Source organism: Equus asinus, chromosome 20 (assembly GCF_041296235.1).
Source record: "Equus asinus isolate D_3611 breed Donkey chromosome 20, EquAss-T2T_v2, whole genome shotgun sequence".
NCBI classification, from domain to species: Eukaryota; Metazoa; Chordata; class Mammalia; order Perissodactyla; family Equidae; genus Equus; species Equus asinus.
The window spans coordinates 49014367-49041317 of record NC_091809.1 but is presented as its reverse complement, the minus strand read 5'-3'; positions in this window follow the sequence as shown (position 1 = coordinate 49041317).

The window sequence follows — 26951 nt, the reverse complement described above, 5'->3', positions numbered from 1 at the left end:
AGTGGCCATGGGGATGGAGAGCGGGGTCAGATCTACAGTGGCACTTCCACTGACTCATTGAATCTACATTATAATCTGCTTTTCAGGTGAAGAACCTGGAGAGTTTGTTGTTGAGGTGCTGTGACTTGCCTGCTTGTCCTTGGCTTGCTGATCACTTCCTAACCCCGCTCCAGCCCATTCTAAGCGAACCTGCCCCACCGCAGACCCCATCACCTAAGTAGCACACAACCTCACTCTTCCAGCCTCAGACAACTGGATAAGGAGTGGGCATGAGACCTAAGAGAAACTGGTCGCTAGAGTCGCTGGCAATCTATGCTCTGGGGAGATAAAAAAAGATCAAGTTCTTCTGGGGTCTGAGCAAACACATTCAGAGGAAAACTGCTGTTGGTGGTAGTGGCTGGTACTGAAGAAAATTTGTACAAAGACAGGCTGGGGAGGCCATGGGCACAAACACTCTGAAATTATAGGTGAGTAGAAATGATGAGTAAGCAGGGTAAGCTGACTAGATGGAGAGAGAAAAAGTAGATGCAGAGAGAAAGGCCAAAATGTTGAGAGAAAAACCAGGCTGCCCAAGAGAGACAGAGAGGCAGTTCCCAAGGGCTCCTGAGAACCCAGACTCTCCTTCACCTTCATTCCCTACACAGCCTTGGGGCACGCAACCCCGGGCCTGTGAGACGTCTGTTTCCTCAGTAACCTCTCCCTCCCCTCCATACATCCTGAGTGCCCTTCTAGGGATCTCCGCTCCGTACAACCAACAGCTCTAGCAAGAACAACAGGTCACAGAGTTCATGAGTATTGGAGTATTTTTGTTGTTAGCATCGTCAAGTCAATTCTGACTCCTAGCGACCTTGTGTACAACAGAGCAGGACCCTGCCCGGTCTTTTGTGCCATCCTCTCACCTTCCAGCACTGTATCAGACCATGCTCCGCTACTATTCATAGGGTTTTCATGACTAATTTTTTTGGAAGTTGGTGGCCAAGTCCTTCTTCCTAGTCTGTCTAGTCTGGAAGCTCCACTGAAACCTGTCTACATGGGTGACCCTGCTGGCATGTGAAATACCAGCGGCATAGCTTTCAGGATCACAGCCACTACAGTATGACAACCAACAGATGGGTGGTATGGTTCCCTGACCAGGAAAAGGTGAGAGCACCGAATGTTAACCGCTATACCACCAGGGCTGGTTTAGATTTACCAAATATAGAGTTATTTGACTTCAAGCGGAAGCTATGCAAAGAAAAAAAGAATACTTTAGCATATCATTTACAAAGTGCTTTTTATCTACATCATCTCTTTCAATCTTGTTGCAATAAAAAATAGAAGTTCAAAGAAATTAAATACCTTCTCCAAAAGCATGCCATTAATAGATGGGGGACGGGGGAGTGGGGAATCCTGGAATCCTTGTCATCAGATTGTAAAGCCCACATGTATCCTAACCTGCCCTGCTGAGATGGTACCCAGGCCGTGGGGACCTGTTGGCCTTTCCCACTTCACTGCCCCACCTGCATCCCCTGCATCAACTTGGCTATCGTTCTAAAACCTCTTGCTCCAGCCTTCTGCTGAGGGGCATGAGGTCTAGTTCAAATGAGGATGTTGGCAGACAGATCCACGTCTGGAGCCTGTGATGTGCTCTGAGGGGGTTAGTTGGAAGACCCCACCACTCAAATGGGGTCTCCCCTAAAAGAGCGACTTGGGGACTAAAATCTCCATCCCTTTCTGATAAGGCCTTTCCTCAATGAGATCTCTGTAAAAACGCATCTATTTTAACTTTGGAGTGAGTCATTAGCCTCCACCAAGACAGGAGCATGAATAGGTTTAAAAACTAAAAGTAACTAGCAATTATTGAATGTTCATGATGGTTCAGGCATAATAAGTTATTTACGTAAATTCATTTAAAACTCCCAATAACCCTATGAAGTAAGGAGTATTATTCTCATTTCTCAGATAAGGAAAGTGAAGCGAACTGAGGTTAATTAACTTGCCCAGGGATACAGGCCTAACATGTGACAGAACCCAGATTTGAACCCAGGCAGTCTGCCTACACTAAGCCTGTAGATTAGCTGGATCCTCTTGCAGAGTGCAGGCCCTGAGGAAACAGATCAGGAGAGAAGGAAGGCTGCAGAGACGGGGTGGGGCGTGCCCACAGTGTCTGGTGCTTATTGACAAGATAAGACCTGGGCCAGGGCCTTAGGGAGTCCTGAGCATCAGGGGACAGGCCAGGGGTTCTGGGTGGCCAGCTTGGAGAGTACAATGTGATTCCAAGAGAAGGAGAAGGAGGGAAGAAAGTGGTTTCCCAAGGAGACAGAACAAGACTTCTTCACACATTATTGACTAGGGGCCAATCGCCATGCCTCCCAGATTTCCATCTTCCTGTGGCTGCTTCAGGTCTGGTCTGGGGACAAACAGGTACCATGTCCCCAGACAAAGCCCAGGAGCAAAACGTCCCATCTGACCCCCACCAATCACCATCCCAGCCGCTTCCCAGGGGAATCCCCCCGTAGGATCCTCCGTCTTCACTGAGACTTTCAGACACGGCACTTCCACCTGGTTTGGGGATCAGGAGTCCCAGGCCCTGGACCCTCAGCCTCCACCGAGTGACTGTGGAACCTCAGCTAAGTCAGCTCGCCTCTCTGGTCTTGAGATTCCCTTTCTGAAAAACGGAGGCATCTAGTGATATTGTGACAACGCCTCAGACTCCCGCCGGTTCAAGGTGTCTCGAAGAGAAAGATCATCAGCTCTGGAGCCAGAAAGACCTAGACTCAAATCCAACCCTGCCACGTATAAGTTGTGTGACTCTGGGTGAGTCTTGGGACATCTTCATACCTCCCTCTCCTCAGCTGTAAGATGGGATAAGCTGCTCTGCTTATGTCCCAGGCTTGCTCGGAGTGGGATCGTGCCTATGAAAATGCCTTGAACTTGGTAAAGCCCTTTATACACACAAGAGCAAGGCATCAAAATCTGTGATTCTTCCTTCCTCCATGAAGCCAGGTCTCCTGAAGCCAGATCTGCCAGGATCTCATACCCCAGCTCCACAGGGAACAGAATCCAGAAGGATGGCATAGAGCCAGCATCGCCCTCTCCTGGGCCTGAGCCCAATCAAGACGCTCGCCCAAGGTGCGTGTGCTCCCAACCCAGGGGGTGGCTCTTCTTTGCCACGATTCCCACAGGACTCTCTCACCCCTCCTCATCCCAATGTCACCTCTGAAAGTCAAATCTGCTCCCTGGACTGTAGTCACCTCCAAGTTGAACTTGGGGCCATGAGGGTTTGTGACAGCAGGTGCCCAGTCCCATCTGCTCTGGAAAGCAGAAAGAGCTCACCGCACAACCATCTCACAGTCCATTTTTCAAAGTTTGACGTCAATTTGCGGCCTTAGATTGGTTTTTGTTTCTGCGTACTTTGTTTTCTTTTCCATGATGAATGGTTATTGTCAAGCTGGCTTAGAAGAAGCGATAGGCAGGAGGCGGGGGCTGGGGCGAAGATAGCACAGTGGTGGGTTTCTTCATTGGGTTGTTGTTTACATTTCTTTTTTAGGGAAGAAAATGGGGTGGGAGGTACCTGAGTCACAACTGGGTCATATGAGATGGATACCAGGGTCATGTTGTAGCTTTCTGGTCCCTTCATCCAGGCCGAGAGATGCTGAGACCTCTGCCCCCTTTTTTCCCCCACAAGTACATGCCTGGTCTGGGGGACGGGCGGCATGTCACGGCTGCGGCGGCTGATGCTGTCAACTGCAGATAAATACAACCAAAACAGACCCAGAAAATTATTTCCTCTTAATGGAAAAATTATCAGGCCCTGAGCAGCCTGATCTAAGGGCTTTTAGAAGTGCACATAGAAATATACTTGAGTCTTCTCTCAAGCTCCTCGCTCCTCTACACTGTCCCTCTGGGGGTCCTCTGCAGAAACCATCTTCTCCAGATTCTCTGCTGGAGCAGAGCACACACCACCGGTTTGCCTGGCTTGAAGACAATAGGATCTCAAAGATCATGGTTTAGGATCACAGAGACAGGTTTCTTAGAGTCTTCAGAGGTATGAGCTTGGAAGGACATTTGAAATCACCCTGCCCATGTCTCTCATGTCCCGGATAATTAAATCGAGGCTCAGAGAGAAGTGACTTGCCAAAGGTCCATGGTCACTTAGCAGCAGGACAATAAGCTAAGGCTTTTGACTCCAATTTCCTTCCTATTACCGGAAATAGCCTGTCCAAGCATTGTAGCTCTCTGAAACCTCTTACATCATCACTTGAGCAAACGCAGTCCCTCAGGCCCAGGAACATTGGATTTCAGGCAGGATGGTGCTTTTGGTACATTATATGATTTGTCCACAATTCTTCTTCCCTTCATATTCTTCCATGAAGTATGGGATATTCTGCCACGGCTCACAGTCTGCAGAGTAAACGTCTCCACCCTATTGACTCTGGGCTTGTGACTTGCTTTGATTAATGGAATGTTAGCGCATGTGCCATGAGCAGAAGCTTAAGTATGCTTGTGTGGTTTGGCTTGGTGGTTTGTTTCTGCAATCTGCCATAAGTCTGCCAATCCCAGAATTAGAGACACGTGGAGCAGATTTGAACACAGTCCTCAGCCTGAAGCAGAGCGGCCACCCTAGTTAACAAACAGACCTGTGAGTGAGAAATAGAATGGCTTGTGTTGTTAACTTATAGTTTTGCAGTGATGTCACAGCAGAAATGCAACTCCTATAGTACTCCGATCCTCCCTCTCAAGGCAGGGCCTGCCCTGAGTTTCTTCTTCTCTTGGTCATTGGGGGCCTCCTTAAGGTCACAGAGGAGCAGGGAAGAAGGGCCAGAAGACACCAATAAGGCTGAGAAGTGGCTCTGCCCTAGTGGAGTAATCTTCATAAGCCCTCACCATAGGGGCTGAATGTGGTCCAGGTCTGCCTGCCTCTTTTTCTCCTAGATGTCCCCTGTGGCAAGATCCCTATTGTATTAGTCAGGACAGGCTAACTGCTATCTCAAACAACCCCCAAATCTCAGTGACTTCAACAGTGCATATTTATTTTTCAATCATGTCACAATCCAATATGGTGGTGGAGTTGGGAAGAGAGGCTCTGTTCCACACAGTCATTCAGAGACTCAGGATCCTTCTAGCTAATGTCTTTGCCACCCTCTAAGGCTTTGGAGTCTTCCCCGGATCCATTTTACACAGTCAGGTGCTGAGCAAAGGAGTGTAGAAGACCTCTTAGGAGATGTTAGGAGCTGGGTCTGGAAGTGGTATACATCTCTTCCACCCACATTTCATTGGCCAAAACTCAGTTTAATGACCCCATTTATTGACAAAGGAGTCAGGAGAGGATAGAAAATGTAGTTTAACTGTGTTGCAAGACTAAGAGGATAAACATTGGTATTAGTGAGCAACCAATCTTTGTCATAACTCATATCAAATTTGTTCCTCCTCTCTGCCCAAGGCAGCAGATTACCCTATAAAAATTCTCTGTGGCTAACCTCTCCTGGACTCATGGAATTTCTCTAAGTTTCACCTATAATTGGAACTCTGCCTCTCTTCTAGACCCATAGTTTACATTGCCTCAGATCCAAATTCCCTCGCTATGCCTAGACTCTTTAAACTGACTTGTATGGCCTCCTGAGTCTGGTTAGTTTCTCTCCAGGAGACTTCTTCTTGGATCCACCCATCTCATTTCTTTCTCCAGACACTACAGCCACTCCTAAGCTTGACCATTCTTCTGAGATACCATACTCTAGCTGTGCCAAAAAGAAGAGCTTGCATTTAATCAGGAAATTGGAGGCTATTTTGAGTTATTCACCAGGGGAGTAACATTAAAATCAAAGTAGAGTTTTAAGAAGAGTCGTTTAGCTGAATGAATTAGAATGGGCTGAAAGGGGCTGAGACTGGAGAGAGAGATAACAATTAGGGGGCTATTGCCATAATCTAGGAGAGGGAAGTCAAGGCCTGAACTAGAGCTGAGGTTGTGGGATGAAGAGAGAAGGAGGCATCCAAGAGGTGATTTGGAAGGCAGACCTGTTCTTAGAGGCACATTTGGCTTGGGAGATGGAGAGAGGAAGGCGGCAGAGTCATGTCCCGGGTTTCCAGCCCTCGGCTGGCAGTGCACTTTCCAGCATCTCTGATTGCCTAAGCCCACCTGCTGGCCTCCCTCAACTCAGCCCCACCAAATAGCAAGGCTGCCTGGCCCTTCCAATCCACTTGGAAGGAATGTGGAGTTACATTTAATTAAAAGTATCTACACAGAAACGAGATTAATTAAGTCTCTTTTACCCAGGAGCCCTCTCTTTGTGTTCACTTAAATGAGGTTTTAAATGTTGTCTCAATGTTATATCTGGGCAAGATTTCTCCAGACAACACTTTGCATGGTTCTGAGGCTCCTGTGTAGCTGGCTGGAAATTATTTAGTGATGAGAACAATCCAAGGACAGTCTTCGCCCCCCTCAGTCAGCTGAGCTCCAGGCAGGTGGGGACCTTGGGCCACGGAAAATGGAGTTTTATAATGAAATGGAGGGAAGTTCTCTCAGACAAGAGCTGCCTCCCAAGGCCAACTCTTGATGCAGAACAGGTGGTCCGGGATGGTCTTTTGAGTCATATTTATAGAGCGCTCACCTGATCAAAGTTGTTCTGAATATAAACATGGCCTCCCGGAGCCGAGCAGCTGAGATATCTCCACCTACAGGAAGGACGTCTCTTGCAGGCAATGTTTTGTTAGTATAGCTCAACAAGGGAGTGAGGAACTAGGCTGAGAGAGCCAGAAGCACCCCAACCACCTTCGCCATCCCTCAGGCTGCTTTCCTTCACCCTAACATCTTTTCTTAAAACTAATATTCCAGAAAAGTTCATCAGGCCAGGCCATTCTCAGAAGGTACCAGTGGGAAGCTGGAGATGTGAGGCACACTAGTGGCATTGACTATCACATAGAGCCAAGCATCTGAAGCCACTACAAGGCCAAGGATTGGGCAGAGTAAAGACAGGGACAGGGGCAGCCACCATTACTACCTTAGCCCCTCAACAGGTCTTCACTAATGACCAGCCCTGAGGCCAAAGAAAGCATCTATAAGACCTGGAGCCTCAAATTCATCCTTGAACTTTTTCAGCCTAATTAGGACAGAGTTCTGTAGATAGCTCGACTACTCCTGCCTCTGGGTTCAATCACCAGGACACAATGGGGATTTCCCCCTATTGGATCAGATGGTATCTTTTGTACTGAAAAATTTACATATTCAGTTTTATCTGTATCGCCCAGACTTGAATCATTATTAACTTAATTTGATAAGCAAAATTTGACTGCCAAAAGAAGTGTGAGGCATTGTGCTACCTGCTAAAGTTAAAAGGCTCGATGAGAGGAAGCCTCACTCTTGGCTTCTGGAGTCTCTGGAAAAGAAGACGACCAGCCAGCACTACAGAGGAGAAGAACTCACGCTAGAAAAAGACTTCCCCCTCGCACACTGTAGGAGCAAAGAGGAGGAGCATAAAACCTGGCCTCGGGGTGTGGGATCTGGGATAACTTCCCAGAAAAGTGTATGTCAAGGCTTACAAGATGGGTGGAGATGATCCAGACAGAGAAGAAGGTGTTCCACAAGGGTGAAACATACTCAGCTTAGCCAGTCACCAGAGCAGGTCACCATGGTGCAAGAACCCGGATGTGGAGCATGGCAACCTCCCTTCAAACCCAACTCTACCACTGGCCCATGAGACAACTCTGTGAGTCCATAGTTTCTTCAACTGTAAAGTGAAGGAAAAAATTCATTCGATATCTCAAAGGGTTTTGTGAGGCTCAAAGAGAACAATTCCTGGGTTGAGCCCTTTCCAGCCTCTCCAGAAATCTGAATTTCCCTCCCTCACCTCCTGCTCTGTCAGGGAAAATGTAATATCCTAGTCAGGTGTGTTAGTTCCGAGTAATAGAAACCGACTCTGGCAGATTTAAGCAGAGAATGAATTTATTTAAAAGATGTCCAGTAGTTCCCATTTATCAGGAAGATCATTGGAAAATGGGCAAAGGGAAGATAGACTTTGTGGCCTGGAGCACTGGCAAAATGGCATCACAGAGCTAGAACCTGAGGGCACTGCTGCCCCTCCTTGGATGGCACCACCAGCTGAACCAGCACCCATGGCTCAGATCAGCCGCCCCTGCCGCAGACACAGGAAAGAAGTCTGCCTTGTCCCACTTTCTTGACCTCCTTCCTGGGTGGGTCAGCCTAGGGTGGGAAGCCCAGGTTGGCCCAGCCTGGGGCATGTGGCAGCCCAGCTTGGAAAGCAAGTAGCTGGAATTTTCCATTCCTTCAGAGGAAAGGAAGCTCTGCCTCCCACCAAGACTCAAACGGTGGGGAATCCCCATACTACTGAGCAAGCGCCTCAGATGCTGCAGAGGCCCTCAAAAAAAAATGACAAATGTCCACCACAGTTCCCACACCCATGTCCTCGCTTCCACAGCAGTTTCCCTCTGTGCTGCCCACAGGATGGCCCACCGGCAGGGGCTCTTTCCTCTCCCTGGGCCTTCTCCCCCACCAGAACATGGGCCCTGGGAGAACAGGTCCTCTAGCTCAGAGATTCTGCAGCCACATCTGCTGCTGTCACTGCTCCCTCTTCCCTGGCTCACTCTAGAGTCCCATCCCCCATTGATATGGCGAGCACGAGCTCCTGTAGCCAAAGATTAATTGGTGGGGGATTGGGAGATTTCTCTTCCATAACAATGGGCTTTTCTGTTTGTACTAATAAGATGCCAATTAGGATATTTACATTTTGGGTTCAACCTAAAGTTATGCCCACTTTCCCAGAGGTGGGCCAGAGGGTAGGGCCCTCCTAACTGGACTGTCAACAGGGTAGACAGCAGGGTGACCCTTGGCCTCATGTGACTGAGCTGCTCCCTGGGACACTGAGAAGGCTGCTAGCTCTGGGGAAAATTCAAATGAAGCTGAGCCCCCAACCCATTCCTTCAGTTGGGTTCCAACTCCTTGGAGTGGCTTCAAAAGTGTCTTATTATATATGCCAACTGCTGTTTCATAGAAAAAAAAAGAAAGAAAAACTCTATTAGACACAAGAAATCAATGTTCTTTTAATTCATTTTCACTCTTCTCTTTATTGCCTTCACCTCTTCCTTGAGATCACATCTAATGTCACCCTCCCTGTCCCCTGCACCAGGTAAAGCCCTGGCCAGGGATCCTGGACATCTGGCGCTTGGTCATTGGTCCTGCCTGGACATGGTCACTTTCATTCTCATGACAGGAGGGAAGTGCCTGCCGTACAGAGTGTTTTCACACCAATAGTATACTTAAAATAAAGGGTCTCAGAGTCCATTGGTGAACACACAATCTGTGCGGTGTTAGGTCCCTTTCCTGGACCATCTGCAGAGAAGCCCAGGGCATTTTCCAGCCTGTGCTAGAAGCTCGACAAACTCAGAAATTAAGGTGCATCTTTCACAGGCAAGCACTTCATCAAACACTGTTTGATGTTTCATTTGCTAATTGTTTCATGCCTGTGCATCCTGCTTCCCTAGCCAGCCTGGGGGCATCTTAAGGGCATGGATCACAGCTTCTAATTCTCCACTAAGCCCAAAGTTCCAAGCATTATAGTGAGGGCTCGGTTAAGATCAGCAGGTTGGCTGAGCTCAGCGTCATCCCCACTAACCTGATCCTCCTTAGGAGGCAGGGGCCCTTCCCCAGGCTGATGGATGGCAGGGCAGGGTTTGGAGAAGGGAGACCTGCGTCTGACTCGCCACAGACAGCTCCTGCTTCACTGCCTGCATTAGTTTTCTGGGGTTGCTGTTGCTGTAACAAAGTACTACCGATTGAGTGGCTTAAAACAGAAAGGTGTTCTCTCACCATTCTGGAGGCCTGAAGTTTGAAATCAATATCCCTAGGCTGAAATCAAAGTGAGAGCAGGGCGAGACTCCCTCAGACGTTCCAGGGGAGAATCTGTGCCTTGCCCTTTCCAGCCTCTGATGGCAGTCGGGACTCCTTGGCTTGTGGCCACATTGCTCCGGTCTACAAGGCCAGCACCTTCAAGTCTCTCTCTGCTCTGTCTTCACGTTGCCCGTACATACATACGTACGTACGTGCGTGTGTGTGTATGAGAGAGAAATTCCCCTCAGACTCTCTAAGGACACTCATGATTGCATTTAGGGCTCACCTGGGAAAATCCAGGATCATCTCCCCATCTCAGAATCCTTAACTGAATCGCATCTGCAAAGACCCTTTTTCCAAACAAGGAAACATTCACAGGCTTCGAAGATTAGGCCCGGATCGCTCTGGGGGCTCTGCTCTCCTCCTGCACCATCCCTCACCACCTCTCCAGACCTTGAACAAGGATCTTAGGCAGCCTCTCTGAATCTCCGTTATTCCTTCTGTGGTCCAGGAATGAGTTTTCCAGAGCGGTGGTGAAGACTGAGAGGTAATACATATATTGAAAACATTTTCTAAGCTGTAAAGCCCCACACGCATGCCAGACAATATTATTGCGCGGGGAGAATGGCAAGTTCAGCACTTGAGAAAACTATCAGATTTTAAAACATGTGAGGGAATAGGAAACCAATGTTATTCAAAAACCTCATTTACACCCCACACCAAAGCCTCCCGCCCTCCCTACCTCCCCTCTCCCCTGTGGCTGTAGGGGTGTGACAGAGGCCTGTCTTGGGGGTGGCTTTGTGGCCTGAAAACAAATCATTCTTCACAGCTTGCTCCCAAGTCCAATAAGCCAGAAGGAATTGGTAGAGAGATTTAACGATATGTATTTCAAGAAAAAGATGAAAATGTGTCTACTTTTAGGAGATGCAGTAAAAATGCATCAGCCCCACAATAAACTGTGCAGTGAAGATGCATAGAGGGGAAACATATCATGCAGTCAGGGCAGTAATGTCTCATTTATAGGGAAATCCTCTCAGAGATCTATTAGAATTTGCCCCCCACCCATGCCCTGGAGCACAGGCTCTGCAAACTGTGGGGTCTCGCCCCTTCAGCTACCTCCAGCCTCTGCAGGAAGCCTTGTGGCTCAAAGGCAACCTGACCCTTGCTCTCCCTTTGAAGTGCCTGTAAAAAGCACTGGCTGAAACAAATTTGTAGGCCAGTTACTCCAGGGTGGGAAACACCTGGTGTGGATTTGGCCCACAGACCAAATGCACCTGGCATCCTGTTTTTATAAATAAAGCTTTATTGTACCACAGCCACGCTCATTCCATCCACAGCTGCTTAGGTGCTACAATAGGAGAGTTTAGGACTTGCGACTGAGACTCTATGGCCTGAAAGTCTAAAATATTTACCATCTGGCCCTTCACAGAAGAAGTTTGCCAATGCCTGAATTACACCTTTAGGTTAAAGGTTGCCTTTAGGCAAAACTACCCACTAAACTGGAACAGGATAATAACTGATGGTTTTTGAGCTTACTCTGTGCCAGGCACAGAGCCACACTCATAGGGACATTATCCTATTTAATGCTCACAAGCTGGCCTATGAAGTAGGGAATACTAGTTGTATTGATAAGAAAACTGAGATTCAGGGAACTTAAGCAACTTTCTCAAGGTCTCAGCAGCTAGAAACCATTAGAATTGGGATTCACGCTTATATCTGTCTGCCTCCACAGCCCTCGCTCTGACCACCACTCTAGCATCGAGTTCCTAGGTGGACAATTCCGAAGTCTTCAGCAGCTTCCAGTTGTTTGAGATCTTGGTTTCTATATCGAGTTTCAGCACCTCCAGCCCCATCAGCCTACACACCACATCCCCTCTGCTAAGGAATGGAGACAGGAAGCTCTTCCCGGCTTATTCCCGCCCCCCTCCCCACCTCTCTTCCCACGCACCACTGCTCCCCATCCCCATGCACACTCAGACTGGCTCAGCTGATTTTGTTCCAAATTTCTTACCAACCCCGTGGCCCAGCCTTCCTCCCTCCCCTCCCCACCCCTGGGTGAGTTTCTGACTCTGTTCCAGTCTGCTCCGAGGGGGCACCAGTAGAGCCGATGGGAAGCGACATTTGCATTCCACTTCCCGGGGCTGTTCCGATCTTACCTGCAATTCTTCTGACAAATCCTTATCAGCGATGCCCATGGCGAAGTCTGTGGTGACTTTGTTCATTCTTATTAGCTCTGCACAGATTAGCTCTTCACAGCGCTTGGCTGGTTCATACCGATTCCTGATAAACGTTTTGACTGATTTTCCTGACTTGGGCACGGCTGGGGACTGGGGCTGGGGTGGAGGTGGAGGACGGTGAGGAGAGGGGTGCCAGCAAGGGGAAGGAGAGAAAATTGTGGACAGGATTACATCTGTCTATGAAATATTCATCATACGCCTGCAAGAGCGGGGTCAACACTGCCTCCCAGGAGCAGCTTCTGCACCCAGGCGGCGCTTTGAAACGCACCAGCCCAGGCAGGCTGGGAGCGCCGCTGGGGCCCCCCTCTGTCCCAGAGGCTCTGAGAGAAGGGGGCAGAGACAGGTAAAAGGAAGAAAGAACACACTGGCTCATTTGGGCTTGCTGCCCTCCTTGGTCCCTCCTTTCTCACCTGTTCTTCAAGAACAGCTCTTGTTGGAGGAATACTGATGTTCCAGGTGGACCTAGCTGTTCCTGTGCTGGGTTCCTCTTCCCCCTGGCCGCTCCAGGAAGCCTTCCTGAGAACTCCAGCTCACCCTTCCTCTCCTTTCCGTGAGCTCCCCCAGTTCCCTCTTTGAGGAGTTTAGACAAGTGCTGATAACACTGTTTCATCCCTGTTTCCTCTATTTCCCCAACTAGACTGGATTCCACTTAAAAACACACCTGCCTCCACCTCTCAAGTTCCTAGCACAGGGCTGGGCACTTGGTAGATGTTCAAAATATCTTTGCTGAATTAAATATGTTCCATCCCCTTGGCAGGGTTGGCCAGCAGATACCGTCACCCAGGCTGTACCAATGTAGACATCACTAGACGATTGCTACACTCTTTCTTCCTAAACCTAGACAAAGCTTTCCAAATTTTCTTAACACGAAGCTCCGAGCAGTCACTTCTAATCAAATGGAATTAACCAGGAGATAAAAGACCTATTTGCCATCCTGATTCTCTGGTACCCCCACATGAGTTCCTCACAATGGGGCACTACCTTTATATTCTAAGAGCCTGGGATGGTGCCCCACATAAAACAGGTGTTCAGTAAGTATTTGGAGATGAAACGGATGACTATTCCCCTGCCTAGACATATGAGTGTGCATTCCAAACCACCCCTGAACCTACAAAGGAAAGCTATTCTACAACTTTCCATAGGTATCTGGTCAAGGCTTACCCTCTAAAACTTCTTTCATGTGTCTAACCCAAATCCTTCAGGCTGCAGTGTAAGTGTCCTCTGGGGCTCCCCTGGGAGATAAAAGCCATACACTTTGAGAAGTAGAGATCTCCTTCTTCACTGCCCAGGAGTGGTGCCCAGCTGCCCTACCCTGGATAAACACCACTCATGCCAACCATGTGCCCCTCACTCCAGTCCCCAGAAGATGACCCACTCCCCACAACTAGAAGGCCTGGAAACTTGAAGACCCTCTCTTGCTGCAGCCACAGTTTACTCATTAGCCTTTTGCCAGATTTATCTTCTCAGTGGTAGCCCGCAGTGCTTTGATTTGTCCTCCTGTCACCAGGACGAATGTTGATGGCAGCACCCCCCCGGGGTGTCGGGCTCTCCAGCCTCCTGCCAGAGGCCTCAAGGAAAATGGATGAGCAACTGACCTGCAAAATAAATACCAGGCTTCCAGGTTCTGATAAAGATTAAATATTGGAAGAGTCATTTCAAATGAATATATAAAAGCAAATGGAAGAAGCCTTTTAGACACCGACAAAGTGAAATACAGGCAAACAAAGAGAGATGTCTTCGGGGAAGTTCAATGGCAGAGAAGTTGGAGGCTCAGAATGCAATCTGTCCACAAACACTCCAGCTTCAGGAAAGATTCCAAAACAGCCATCCCTGCCTCCCTCCCCTTCCCCACCCACATAGTGTAGAAGAGAAGTGCTAAGCTCCAAAAGCTGGTGCCAGCGGGATGCTGAAGTCAGCTCTGCTGACGCTGGCCCATCCAACCGAGGGAGAAGCCCCATTACTCAACACCATCTGCCTTTGGCGTGGGGCAGCCAAGAGCCAGGATTATTGGCGGGGATGGGGCTCTGAGGCCCCAAAGGAGAGAGGTACTGGGGAAGAGCAAGGTCAGGCATTGCTGAGACGGAACAGGGAGTGGAGAGAGAAGCCAAATGTCAACAGATGGAGCCAATGTTCCTGGAGCCTGGGGCAGGACTGGGTTTCTGGTCAGAAACTTGTGCAGGTTGACTGCAAATCCAGAAACCCCAAATAACCAGAATTTCCTCTCTAGAATCAAACGGGGAGACAAGGGGAGAGGGAACCTACGATGGGTCTGGCATGGTACTAGGCCCTTTACACCGTGTCTCATGGACTCCTCCTGACAGCCCTGTGAGAAGGGTCTTGTTATCCAGATGTTACAGAAAGTGGGCTGAAGATGAGGATATTAAGGCCCACCAGGTGGGGTGCAGAGAGAGAAGGGGAAGTGTGCTGGCTGAGCTCTCCTCTGGGCTGGGCACCATACAGATTCTTTACCTAGTTCATTGATTCCTCACAACCCTGGCTGTGGGTACTACTGACCCCATTTTTACAGATTAGGTAACTGGGTCTCAGCGAGGTTGAGAGTGTGAGGTTTCAAAGCAGTGGTCCCAATCATGTCTGTCTCCAGATTCCATTCTCTGTCTAACAAGGGTAGATGGCCTTAAGGAAATGGGGGGATATATTAAGCGTCACTGAGTTTTAGGTGGAGCTTCCAACTTGGTTTGAGCCATTGAAACTGAGCCTTAAATGGGTTTGTATGTAGGGGGCATAAAGGGAGGATCAGGTCTCTTTGTCCACTTCTTCAAGCAATGGTGCCAGTCCAGCTGGCCTCCAGGGCCCCAACACCCTGGCCTGAGTAGTCAGGCAGGACCACAAGCCCAAAGTTTTTTGTGGGGGAGCTTCTCTCACCATAGTTTGCAGACCTCCTCTACTCCACCAGGAACTGGCTGCAGGACATCCTGGTTGCACAACTCCAGGGGGCGCTGTTCACATAGACCTCAACCTGCAGTGACCACCATGGCTGCCTAGACACAGCCCAAGCCCCAACCCCATCTTCCAAGTGCCCTGCTCTTTCCACAGATATAGTCTCAGGGGAAAGGGGTGCCCAGTGCAAGGGGTAAAGAGGGCAGCTTCATGTACATTTCTGCCTTTGGGGTCTAGAGTGAGTCTGACATGGGCTGGCAGGGAGTAGGCCCAGGGAAGTAATAATCACCCTCATCCTAATAAATAAGTTAGTTCAGATCAACAAATACTGATCAAGAACCTGCTCAGTGCTTCATTCTGCGCTAGCCACTGAGCATTCAAAGATGAACAGGACAGTCCTTGTCCACAAGAAGCCCACTCACTGTCTGGTGAGGGAGACAGACACTGTAATGAAAATGACCTTGTTGTCTCTGCAAATCAATTTTCCCTTCCCAAGCACTCTCCTATCCATTTTTCATTCCATTCCCACAAAGGGTGGGTGTTGTTATTCCGAATTTGGGTCAAGAAATCCAGAGCCTAGTGAGGTTGTGGGACTTGCCCAAGGCTACCCAGCAGCCAGTGGCAGCTCTGGGGACAGCACTGGGGACAGGTCTCCCGGACGCTCTCAGCTCCAACCACTGCACCAGCCATGCCTCTCCCTCAGGAGGACAGCTGCCTGGAGCCTTCAGGGAGCCAACAGCCCATGCCTGGGTCCCTGGTGGCCCTGCAGGGCTCCGACAGGCCAGATCACTGGCCTGGCAATCACAGCAGAGAAGGTCTATGGAGTCAGGGAAGAATGAAGCGTCCCAACCAATTCCCGTCTCCTGGCCTTCGCTCCCTCCATAACATTGTGCGACTGTTTGCTTGGGCACCAGGGCAATTTAGCAAGTGTATTTTGCATCAGTCCAGCAATTTCTGATATTAACTCTCCCTGGACTTTCTCAGGCTACCTCTTCTGCTCTCATACTACCTCTTATGGCTGCAAAAGGCAGCAGCAGGCGCCACCTGGGCCCAGCCCTGCTCGCTTAGGAGACTGACCTACCCCAAGCCAGACTTAGAGTGGAGTCTCATGGCTCTAAGGGCCGGCTGGGACCTTTGATAATACACCTGCACGGCTTCGAAGCACTTTGACAACAGATATGGTCAGGTCCATTTTACAAAAGCAGAAATTGAGTCGCACAAATGTTACTTGACCTGCCACATTGGGATGCTGCCTATTGATTTCCACATCCAGTTTTTATTCATTCCGCTCTTCTTTCCATCTCCCTCAAGAGAAACAGCAAAACTACCCCCATTTGTCTCCATGCTTTGGCCCAAGGTGATATTAAAAATATTTAACAACCTCTAAGGCGAGGGCACCAACCAAGCAGAACAAATGCCTTAGGACCCAGCGTGGTTCTGGAAGCCCCTGTTGTGCCAGGTGAGCGTGCCCCTTTCAGCGGAGGTCCATGGGGTCTGAGGGGAGGGGACGGAGCAAGGGGAGTGAGCGAGCACTCAGGGACATCAGTGCGGTGAGTCCACACGTATTTCGATATTTGATCAATTTGCACATCCTTGTGCTGCCATATCAGCCTGACCTGTGAATGCTAATACTCCAGCACTCAATTTCAATCACTCTTTCTCCCTCCCTCCTCTTCTCTCCTCTCACTCTCTCCCCTTTTCTTGTCTGCCCTTTCTCTCTCTTTCCTTTTAATATAAAGACGAAAGAAAGGGGCGAGTTCATTCCAATAATTTGATATCCCTTGCACACGATGAGGACATGCCAGGATTTGCAGATGAACAAAAGAGAAAGTTAGAAGAGGCTGAAAATTACCACATGCCTATTAAAAATCAGCCAGGCTGAAGCAGCCCTGACTAGCAGACAGGGCCTGTAGCTCCCGGGAAGTGGTACTTAAGGGAATTTGCAATTAAGAGAAGCTTGGAGCCTTGCCACAGATTGCTTCCCTTGCCTTTTTTTTTTATTTAAAAAAGAATCACAAAGCGGGACCTAAATGGAAGATGACAATAATGTAAGGTGACAGACGCCAGTTTGGCAGAAAACACCGGGAAGACCAAGTCGCTTACCTGTAGCATGCGCGCCGTGCCCACATGCTCTGCGCTCCATCTCTGTCTGGAAGGCAGAGTCTTGGTGGCTGTCCAGGGACAGCTGTCCAAATTCCTGAGAACCAGCCTCAGCATCCAGGTCTGTCCAGCCCACCCTGAGTAAACATAGGCATCTGCAGGCAGGAACCCCAGCCCCAGCGGGCATGCCCACTCCAGGAACCCTGCCTGCTCCAGCTGTCCAGGGGGGCTGGGGGGCCACCACCATCCATGCCAGCCTTTCCAGGGACTTGGCAGCCCAGTCTGCCAGGAGCCACATAAATCTTTAAAGAAGGTTCATTTCTGTTTTCAGAAGCAATTGACACTGGGGCCTGGGAGGGACAGTTTGTAGCTAAGGGCTGGGATACTGGGGAGAAGTAAGTGGCTGCTTCTGATGGCCAGCTTGATGTGTTAACGATTGCTCTATTAGGGACTCCCAACCTGGTTGTGCATCAGAATCATTTGGGGCGCTTTATGAAAATATAGATTCCTGGGACCCACCTTCAGATATCTTGATTCAGAGGAGCCTGGGTAGGACCTGCGGATCCGTGGGTTCTCTTGTCAACACTCTCTAGATGACTGTGATGCGCGGGCAGGTTTGAGAACCAGTGGCCCATACGGCAGAATTTGGAGGGCTTCCTGCCTTAAGAGCTCCCCCATTGCTGCCTCTGCTGCCTGTGCCTCCTTCTCTGGGGTAACACCTGGTTAAAGTGGAGACACGACGACACCTTGATCAGCCTTCTGGATCCTTTCCACCATGGCATCTAGCTGAAGCTGGCATTGCTGGGGGAAGGTGTGCATGTGTGTAGTAGGAGAAGGGCTCCGTCTCAAGGGATGGAGCAGGACACAGACACAGCTTGTCTCCCATCCCTACGGGGCACCCTGGCCTCCCTGATACGCTTCATTGTCCCTGTGTTAGCCCCAGCTTGGTCACCTGTCTGTGACAGTCTCCCTCTGGAGCATGCCCAGACACCTCCCTGCTATCCATTTTTAATCTCTAATCCTAGCCACAGCAGCATATAGTACTTCATGGTTTACAAAGTAGTTTTCACATCCATCATTTCGTTTCATCTTTGCAGCATCTGCTAGTGAATGTTTGTAGCCCCCTCAAATTCATATGTTGAAATCCTAACCCCCAAGGTGACAGTATTAGAGATGGCGCCTTTGGGAGGTGATTAAGTCATGAGGGTGGAGCCCTCATGAATGGGATTAGTGCCCTAAAAAAAGAGGCCCCACAGAGCTCCCACACCGCTTTTGCCATGCGGGGACCTGGCAAAAAGAGTCATCTATGAACCAGGAAGCGGGCACTCACCACATCGAATCCGCCAGCACCTTGATCTCGGACTTCTAGCCTCCAGAACTGTGAGAAATAAATTTCTGTTGTTTCTAAGCCACCCAGGCTGTGGTATTTTGTCATAGCAGCCTGGGAGGACTCAGACAGCAACCATGGGGCAGCTTGTGTGTCTCCATTTCACAGGTGAGGAAACAGGTGCAGAGAGGACAAGTGACTTGCCCCAGGGCACACGACAGGTAAGAAGGAAGCAAAATGAGGCCTCAGACTCTTTCCCGACTCCAACTGCCATGTCCTTTCCAAAGATGTGAGCAGGTGTTCAGTGAGCAGGGCTCTGGCACCAGTGCTCTGCAGGCTCGGGGGCCTGGGTTTATCAGGGTCGGAGTCGGCCTCTACCCCCTAAGTAACCAGAGTGAGATCCTATGTCCTCTCCCAGGGGAACACAAATCACAGCTCTTGCCTTGCCAGAGAACACTGGCCTCTTGTCAGGATCTGGAGCCCTTAACAAGGTTCTCAGCTCATCTACGTGGAGCCTGAAGCTGTGGGACACGTAGGGCTGATCGGCAAAGTGGTGCCTCTCAGGCAGTGGAGAGGGGAGAGGTGCAGGGTGAGGTAGGCAGCTGCCCCCTGCTCCATTATCATATCCTCGGGAGCCAGGGCCCAATGATGGGGCCAGAGCACACACATGTGCAAACACACAGACACACACACAGGCCAGGCATCTGGATCTCAGGCATGAGAGCTCTCCCCTCACCATACAAGCGTCTCTGCAAAGGCAGATTCAGCTCCTCTCCCAGGCAGAGGCTCAAAGAGACTTGAGTCGTGAACTCCATGTCATGGGAATGCGGTCGTCATCCTGGACTGGTGTAGGAGATTGGCTAAAATATGATATAGCAGCTCCCCTAGGAATTAGGGGTCCTGGACTCGAACCTGCCTTTGCGCCTGGTGAGCTGTGTGACCTTGCAGTGGCTGCTTAGCCTCTTTCTATTTCAGCTTTCTCGACTGAATAACGTGGTGATGATCCTAAACACTTTTTAGGTCCAATGCAGCCAGTCCGTCACTTCTTGATAGCCTCTCTCTTAAAAATAACAACTAATACTTACAGAGCCCGCTCTGCGTGCTGAGTGCTTTGTGCACATCATCTCATTTAACGCTCATAATGAGAAGCAGCTTTCATTAACCCCAGTTAGCAGAGAGAAAACAAGTTCAGAGAGGTCAAGTAACTTGCTCAGCGTCAACTGGCTGTCAAGTGGCAGAGTGGGGACCCCAGAGCGCCGAGGTCTTACTTAACCGCTATGCTACACTTTTTTTTTAACTGCTTAGGAAATGTATTTCTTTCTCTTACAAACAGTAGTCCACTTCACAGAAACAAAACGAGTTTAGGCAAGAAGCAGGAAACTTGTAACATAATTACATCCAACGTTGCCATTCAACCAGGAGTATTGTTGAAACACACAAGCAAGACACTCACACGTAACAGCCTTCTATGCTTTTGTTCCACTGGCCCTTCTCTCAGTCTACGGATGTCTTTTGCTTTCACTAACCAGCAGCCATTCAGCTTTCTTTGGGGGAAAAGAACTCCAGTTCCTCTCGGGGGAATCACTCCCACCCCTGCTTTGGATGTAGTTGGCTCCATGGAGACGGGGAGGAGGGATGGGTGTGTCACGTAACCCTGGAACGGTCACTCATTTCCCCGGCTACAGTGATGGGTTTGGAGATGTTCCTGTGACCCAGACAGATCCGATGAGAAATAAGACATGGAAAACAATTTTTTTTTCAATGAGCCTGTTGTGAACATTTTCTCTCTCTGTGACATTGGACTTGGCTCTGGTGGGATGTGGGCTTAGAGCTGAGGCCAGTCATCTTACCACTGCCTAAGCCCTGCCTGAGAAAGAAGCTGACATAAAAGAGAGCAGGGCTGGTGGACAGAAATGTCATACGCCCCCGAATCCTGCTACTTCAAAAATCTTGATCTACCCTCTGGAATTTTCAGGTACATATGCCGATAAAACCCTCTCTTGATATTAAGCCTACCGCGTTTTGTGGTCTGTCACTTGCAACCAGAAGAGTCCTAATTGATATAAGAAAAAGCAGAGTTAGAGCCGGCCCGTAGCCGAGTGGTTGAGTTCATGCGCTCTGCTTTGGCAGCCCGGGGTTTCACCAGTTTGGATCCCGGGCGCGGACATGGCACTACTCATCAGGTCATGTTGAGGTGGCATCCCACATGCCACAACCAGAGGCACTCACAACTAGAATATACAACTATATACTGGGGGGCTTTGGGGAGAAGAGAAAAAAGAAAGCAAGCACAAAGATTGGCAACAGATGTTAGCTCAGGTGCCGATCTTTAAAAAAAAAGAAAAAGCAGAGTAAATGAGTCAACAGGCCCAATTATCTGGCTTCAGCCCCATGCTGGTGGCAGGTGGGCCACTTTCTGCTCTAGGAAAGACCACAGCCGGCCCCGCATTTCTGGGGATCCCTGCTCCTCTGAACCGAGGAGGTGCCTGGGCTTTACCTGACAATAGAGGCCGCTTCTGGGGCCCTGGAACAACTGGGCTGGAGGGTAGGAAGGCCGGAGCTGGTTGTGAGAAGCAGCCTTTCCCCTCCCTCAGATGTGAGACACATCACTGCTGCCCTGGTAGGGAGTGAGGGGGGCAGTGTATCTGCAGCAGTCTCCCCACCTCCAAGCCACTGCTGAGGAAGGCCAAGGACTAGGGGACACTTCTGGAAGAAAATTATAAATAAATAAATTTATAAATAAACGTGAATTCATATATGTTATGGTCTGAATGGTGCCCCCCGCTCCCAATTCATATACTGAAGTCCCAGCCTTCAATATTCATATATTGAAGCATTACCTCATAATGTGACTGCATTTGGAGATAGGGCCTTTAAAGAGGTGATTAGGATAAAATGAGGTCCTACGGGTGGCTCCTAGTCCAATATGACCGATGTCCTTATGAGAAGAGGAGATTAGGGCACAGACACATGCAGAGGGAAGAGCACCTGAAGACACAAGGAGAAAGCGGCCAGCTACAAACCAAGGAGAGAGGCCTCAGGAGAAACCAAGCCTGCAGACACCTTAATCTTAGGCTTCCAGCCTGTAGAAATATGAGAAAATACATTTCTGTCCTTAAAGCCACCTAGTCGGTGGTACTTTGTTATGGCAGCCTGGGCAGCAAACACACACAAAATATAAATTAAATTATATAAATAGAAGAATAAATATACACTTTTAAATATTATGTATGTGTATACAGATATATGTGCACACACGTGTATGTGTGTGCTTAGATATACGTGTGTATATCTATATATTATGTGTATATCTAGGACTCTAGGTGTGTATAATCTTGCATGAAACCTCCGTGGCTTCTCTACTGTCACAGAATAAGATGTTCACCCTGGAATTTGAGGCCCCACTTTCCTCCTCAGTTCCCACCATTCCTGCCCTCTCTCCTGGCATAGCCTGTCCTTCACCGTCACCGAACTCCTCACCATCTCCCAAACTGGTCCCCTGTCGGCGCACGCTGCTCCAGCCGGGAGAACCTTGTCCTGACCTGCCCACCTAATGAACTTCTGCTCACCCCTAGGGCCACAGCAGCTTCCATCAGCTCTCCAAGAGAACATGAGTCACTTCCTCGTCTGTTCTCTCCACTACTTTGCAGACACCTCTCTTAAGACATTTTCGATTGTGTGGTGATTATTCGTTTGTGGGTTTGTCTCCCCACAACAGCCCGCACGTTCCTCAAGAAAGGACCTGGTTCCTTGTCATCTCTGCAGCTCAGGCAGGTTTCAGAATGCATGAAGAGGGGGCAGGATGCGGTGGGTGGGTGACCGGGTGCTCCCGGCTCCTGGAGCAGCCTGCACGTGGGGGTGCGCCCGGGGAGCGAGCCCACGAGCCCCTTCTTGGGTTGTTTTCTCTCGTCCTCTCCAGAGGAGGATCAAAAGCACAATTCGGAGCGCTGCACCCCAAGGTGAGCCAGCTGATCTGGTCGGACAAACAAGAGCGTCGAGTTCCACGATGGCGACAGCGGAGAGAGAATTGCAGGAGCTCTTGACAGCAAATTAGGCATTTAAAGCCAAGCGCAGTGGCTTTCGGAGATTAAATGCATTATAGATTTGCTAAACGAGAGGCAAGCCGAAGAAAAGGTAGACAGATCATTGCCACCCTTCAGGCGTCCGGGCGGGCGGGGGACGCACAGCGACCGTGGCGCAATCACGCCGCATGAATGCGAGACACGCGGGCTTAATTTTTCATTTGCAATCAGGGCCACGTCCCCCCTTCTCACAGTCCCAGAAACACCGGTCCTTCTTCGGGCTCCTTTCACAGGCCGTATTGCCGAGAGAAGGGAAAATTATCCAGAGATAATGGTGCTGATTATAGGACAGCAAGTGGCTGGGAAGCGCAGCCGGCGCCTACAGATGAGGAGCGGGCGAGGGCTGGGATGCGCAGGGCCAGATGCACCGGGCGAGGACGCGCCAGGCCGATATGCTGGGGCGGCCCAGTCCCCCTACCTTGGCGCCTTCGCGGGTCCCAGGGCTCCTGCCCCGCCTGAACTGCGGCCAGGGGTCTTGTGCCTCTTCCCTGAATGGGGACACATTTAGGCTTCTTGGAAAGTTCCCCACCACCGCCTCCATTTCATCCCCACCCTTCTTTTTAATTCAAGAAAATGAACCAAGAAAGTTCTAGAATGCAGAGAATTCAGAGAAGGAAGAGCACGTGGGATTGCAGGAGGTGAGATTATGGGAGCCAGATTTAGGGAATCAGAGGACCTGGATCCTGGTCTTTGCACCTGCCACGGGCTCACCTTTGTGAGTCTGGGGAAGGCAGGTGCCTCCCTGGACCCATTGTCTGCCCCTCAGAAGCGGGAGTAGGACCAAGTGAGCATTGCTGTTCTATGCTTCACAGCCAGGAGGGGAAAGGTCTTTCTGCTCCTGAAGAAATATCGGCCGGAGACTGGGTGATTCTCAATCTCCTCTGAAAAGGAGACAGAAGACAATTAACTTGCTTTGCTGCGTGGGGGGCTCAGGTTAGACTTAAAAAAGGAATTACCACAGAGGAGAGTTGTTTAAACATGAAATTGGACGCAACAGGAAGTTTCAAAAGTTCCGTTTCTCTAGAATGTTCAGGAATCACAGCAATGCATTAGTCTGGGATAGACTGTGTGTGCGCCTCCTCTGAGCTGTGGGGGCGGATGGACCCCACTGCCCTCTGAGCTTGCCGACCCAAGTTAATTGTATCTACTATCTATCCATTCCTTCTACAGGCTGGACACACATCCAGGCGCTCTGGGTATACTGTTTCATTTAAGCCTCGATTCAAACCTAGCAGGTGGGTGCTTCTTCCCCAAAACAAGCTCACAGAAGTTTGGTGACTTTGCCAAGGTCACCACTAGCTGTACATGGGATTTGAGTCTGAACCCAAGTCTGAATGATTTCAGAAGTCGTACTCTTTCCAAGGCACACGGTTCCCTTCTTGCTGGAAAGAGGCAGTGGGGAGGATGGGTGGGGAGGGCTCGGAGGGCATTTCCTCACAGCCTTGGATGGGGACTGACTGCTCACCGCTCCGTGGAAGGAACCACCTTCGTGGTGAAGGAGGGGTGGTGTCTGAGAGGCACATGTCACATCCGCTCCTTGCAGAGGTGGCTGCGGAGGCCTGGGCTGGGGCTGCGGACGTGAAGGAGGGCCTCCAAGGACTCCCAGCGGGCAGGAAGCACCGGCCCAGGACTTCAGAGGCTGCCGGCTGACAGCAGCCACCTGTGATCAAATATTCCTTTTGCTCCTTTTTCAGGCTTGGAGAATCGTTGCCACAAGGCCACGTGGTGCCTGACAGCATGGAGGAGCAGGTCATTAAGTCCTTGGAGAGAGAGGAGGGGCTGTCAGCCCTGGAAGGACCAGGAGGGATGGCGGGGCCTCTGCACAGCCACAGAGCCTCACTCATGGCCTCAATGGCTGAAAGGACCCAAGCGCACGCCCTGCCACTCAGCCTCTGATGCAGGAGAAGCACTCCTAGACCATGTGGCTTCCAGAGGAAAAAGTCCAAGTGTCCCCACTTCCCCCGACCCGCTAGCTCGCATAAGCACACAAGGCCGCAGCGCCCCTGGGTGAGGAATGGGAAGCCAGGCCGAGCCCAGAGGCACGGCTGTGGGTGAGCAGAGACAGGGGCACCAAGAGACAGACGACAGCAGAAAACCCCACCCCAACTGCTGGCTTTGCATCAGTGGGCGCATGTGACCTCTTCCATCCTCAGTTTCCTCATGTGTAAATGGCAACAATAATAATACCTGCCTCAAAGAGCCGTTAGGAAGGTGAAATGAGTTAGTGCATCTGAAGTGTTGGGAACTGCGCCTGCCGTGGAACCAGCCCCACGTAAGTGTGACCTATGATTATTGTGTTGAGTACCTCACATCCGCTGCCACAGAAACCACTGCTGTGAAAACAGTGGAGGAAGCAGAACAAATGCAGGAGCAGGAGAAACAAGGAAGAGGTCTTTTTTTTTTTTTGAGGAAGATTAGCCCTGAGCTAACTGCTGCCAATCCTCCTCTTTTTGCTGAGGAAGACTGGCCCTGAGCTAACATCCATGCCCATCTTCCTCTACTTTATATGTGGGATGCCTACCACAGCATGGCGTGCCAAGTGCTGCCATGTCCACACCTGGGATCCAAACTGGCAAACCTGGGGCCGCCGAAGCATGTGCACTTAACCACTGCGCCACTAGGCCAGTCCCAGAAGAGGTCTTTTTTTCTTCTTAATGTGATTCCTTCCCTACCTCCCAAGAACCAGGGGCCTGTCCCCAGCTCCTTCTGGGAGCTCAGGACCAGCCTTGCTTAGACAAGGGCCTTACTCTAAAGCACAGGCTGCGGGGAGACGGAGCTGGGCAGACAAGGGCCACCAACTGGTCCAGGTTTTAGCACTGAAAAAGTCCCTGTTACAAGAACCTCCTTATTCCCAGGGACACTGGGATGGTTGATCATCAACAGTCATCTCTGAGAAGACAGCAGTGAGGCCACATGTTCAATCACGTACGCAGTGGCTTGGCACATATTGCATTGGCATGTGGATACTCTTCCTCCTTGTCTCCTTCCTTCCCTCCCTCCCTCCCTTTTTCTTCCTTTCCTCTTTCCTTCCTCCCTTCCTTTCTTTTTCTTTTATCTATTTATTTAGCCTAGATTCTCCTCTTCTCTCCCCACCCTTAATGTGCTTACGCGGCAGGCACAGATACACACGTGAAAAGGCAGAAACCAGGGCCAGCTGTTAAAGGATGGGGGAAGCCTGTGAAACGACCAGGCAGGGTCTGGGGTCTGGGAGGGGGCCCAACTCAACTTTGTTGCTTTTTCATACAAAAGGTTCTTGCTGGGCAGAGGGGAGGTGTCCCTGGAGACACTGGCGACCGGAGCCTCTTGGGTCCCTGCGGTGGCTGGGAGAATGGAGAGGATCTAGAGCCCCTGCCTACAGCCTGTGTCCCCTCCTCCCCACGCGGGCTTCACTAGCTGTTAATTTCATCAAGCCTTTCCTAGCACGTGGGATGGACTGCTCCTTGCTGTCCAGGTGTCTGCGTGCTTGTTTGAGACAGAGGGAGGAGACTAGAGAGCAGGCAGGGGTCGGACTGCGGGAAGAGCAGACAGGTGCATGTGTGTGCAAGTGGGCGGGTCTACTTGACAAGTTCTCCTAATACAGCCCTGCAAACAATTCTAGGAGGCAAATCACAGGAGAGTGGAAGGGAGAACAGGGGAGGGAGGTGCCAGGAGGGGCTCCAAATAGATGGGGCCCAGGGCTTTGGCCATCACCCTACCTGGCCATTCCTGGGGGCAGGGATCAGGAGGGGGAGAGCATCATGAGCATCACATCTGGGACCCGCACTGTCTTGCAGCCTCTGTCCCGGCACAGTTCTGACCCGGGACGCAGAGCTGCAGTCAGGAAAGCTGTGGTGGGGAGCCTCTCCCCTCCTGGCACACAGGAGGTGCCTGGCAGGGGTTCTGGCTCCTGATAGAGGGACTGTAACTGTGCTTTGTGCCCCTCTCCACAGCCTCACCCACCCTCTTGGGGACTTGATGAGTCATCAGGAACAGGGCAAGCACAGTTGAGTGCTTCTGCCCTCCAGTCCTGCAGATGGCAGCCAGGGACGGAGTCTTGTGTTCTCTGACCTCCTCCTCGGGTCCCCTGCCCCTTTCACAAGCTGCTGTGGTGAACAGGTGGGTGGCTGGAAGAGCTTCTTACCTCCATCAGCCAGGGACAGAGGTCTGGGCAGGAGAGAGCCCTGGGCACGGGGTCTCTGCTTTCTGCAGCCCTGGTTCTGGAGCAGAAGCTGGGCATCAGCGGCTTCCCGCAAGACAGTAATGTCACTTAAACCCATGGAAGAGTGGGGATGGCTCAGGGCTGGACTGTCCACAGACAGGAAAGGGACTCGAAGAATGTTCCCAGGTCCAAAGGCTGGGAAGTCAGCTGTGTCACCCTCACTTTTGAAGGAGTACAAGCCCGTCACGAGTCCTCTGGATGCAGGGAGAGCATCCTTGTCTATCACCTAACATACTGAGTATTTATTTTTCTTTCCCCATGAAAATATAAGCTTCGTGAGAGTTTTATT